This window comes from Eucyclogobius newberryi, unplaced genomic scaffold (assembly GCF_026437365.1).
Source record: "Eucyclogobius newberryi isolate DKJ021-1_F unplaced genomic scaffold, fEucNew1.0.hap1 SCAF_2, whole genome shotgun sequence".
Taxonomy (NCBI): domain Eukaryota; kingdom Metazoa; phylum Chordata; class Actinopteri; order Gobiiformes; family Gobiidae; genus Eucyclogobius; species Eucyclogobius newberryi.
In genome coordinates, this window is record NW_027315834.1 from 22,751,398 (window position 1) to 22,753,777 (window position 2,380).

Consider the following 2,380-nt stretch of genomic DNA (forward strand, 5'->3'; position numbering starts at 1 on the left):
CTTATGGGAAAATCGTAGAATCGCTCAAATCACCACATTTTTACGCTTCACACTTTAACAAACTCCTCCTAGGGCGATTGTCCGATCAAGTTCATATTTGGAGAATATCATCTACACAAGCGGGGCATCAAAACTTACCCATATTTTGATTCTAAGTGCTACGGTCTCTGTGTGGCGGACCCGCAAATATATGTCAGAAATGGGAAAACAGCGAAATCTCTAAAATCACCACATTCTTACGCTTCACACTTTAACAAACTCCTCCTAGGCCGATTGCCCGATCAAGCTCATATTTGGGGAAAATCATCTACACAAGCGGGGCATCAAAAGTTATCCATATTTTGATTTTAAGTGGTACGGTCTCTGTGCCGTGGAGCTGCAAATATATTGTCACAAATGGGAAAAACGCCAAATCCTTGAAATGTTCACATTTACGCTTCACACTTTAACAAACTCCTCCGTGGGCAATAGCTCGATCAAGCTTTACTTTGGGAAAAATCATCTACACAAGCGCGGCATCAAAAGTTATCCATATTTTTATTCCAAGTGCTACGGTCTCTGTGCGGCGGCGCAGCAAATTTGACTGACACTTGTGTTCATTTGCACTGGATTGGCCATGTCCAATGTGTCGCCGTCTGTCAAGTTCTTTTTTTATTCAAGACACAATAAGGGCGCCATCTTTATCAAGTCAAAAGCGCAGAGTCGGAAGGCCGGCGGCCCGCGAGGGCCGTTGGATGCCGCTTGCGGCTTTAATTTTTCTTGTTCTTCTTCAGCGCTTTGATCTCTAATTTGACCCCCTGAACATGCTCAAAAACTCACCAAACTTTGCCCAAAATTCAGAATCGGTGAAAAATTTTATTTTTTCTGGGCCATTTTTTTTTTCGTTAAAAAATGGCGCGACAGCGCCACCGACAAAAGTCAAAATACATTGCGCCTATGGGAGACGCCCCGAGGTCAACTTTGGCGTAAAGCTACGAAATTCGGGACACGCATTCCTCTCGTGAGGATAAACAAAAAAAAAACATTGTGGCCACGCCCCCAAACTTACCCTATGGCCGCCATCTTCCTTTGAAAATGAAAACAAGCTGAGTTAGCCATTTTGTTTACGTCAAACTTTGACGAACTCCTCCTAGGGCGTTTTGCCCACCGACTTCAAAATCGGCGTACGTCCTCTGGACAAGTGGGGCATCTAAAGTTATTCAATTTTTTGAGATACCTTTTACGGTCTGTGTGCGGCGCAGCCGCAAAGTTGGACAACTTATTTTGGAATATTGCAGGTCTAAAAATTGCTCCCATTTGATCAAAACCAGTCCGATTAGGACCAAATTTGAATCAGTTGTTAAACTTTCTAGTTTGGACCAGTTTAGGCTGACAAAATTGAAATGGCAGTGATAGCGCCCCCTACAGAGTGACCTTTAAATTAACATTGAAGGTCAAAAATTAGTTTTACCAAAATTGTCTAAACTTTACCCAAAATTCTATTTTGCCGTCCCGATCACAAAAGCCAATCACAAAAATGCCAAAATTTTTACGCCGTAGTCGTAGCGATGACAGAAACCTCCCATGTTATCCCTATGGGAAAACCACAAAATCTCTCAAATTACCACATTTTTATGTTTTACACTTTAACGAAGTCCTCCTAGTGCGTTTTGCCCACCAACCTCAAAATCGGTGTACGTCCTCTAGACAAGTGGTGTATCTAAAGTTATCCAAATTTTAAGGATAACTTTTACGGTCTTTGTGCGACGGAGCCGCAAACGTTTCCCAGAATTCTGACTATTTGGCCTTCAGAGTGGCCTATAAACAATAGAGTTTTTCCAAATGACATGATATTTTGAACAAAATTCTAATTTGCCATCCTGATCATAAAAGTATGAGAGCCAAAGTCATATTTTGTACGGCGTAACCGTAGCGTTGACAGAAACATCCCATGTTATCCTTATGGGAAAATCGTAGAATCGCTCAAATCACCACATTTTTACGCTTCACACTTTAATGAACTCCTCCTAGGGCGATTGTCCGATCAAGTTCATAATTGGAGAATATCATCTACACAAGCGGGGCATCAAAACTTACCCATATTTTGATTCTAAGTGCTACGGTCTCTGTGTGGCGGACCCGCAAATATATGTCAGAAATGGGAAAACAGCGAAATCTCTAAAATCACCACATTTTTACGCTTCACACTTTAACGAACTCCTCCTAGGGCGATTGCCCGATCAAGCTCATATTTGGGGAAAATCATCTACACAAACGGGGCATCAAAAGTTATCCATATTTTGATTTTAAGTGGTACGGTCTCTGTGTGGCGGACCCGCAAATATATGTCAGAAATGGGAAAACAGCGAAATCTCTAAAATCACCACATTTTTACGCTTCA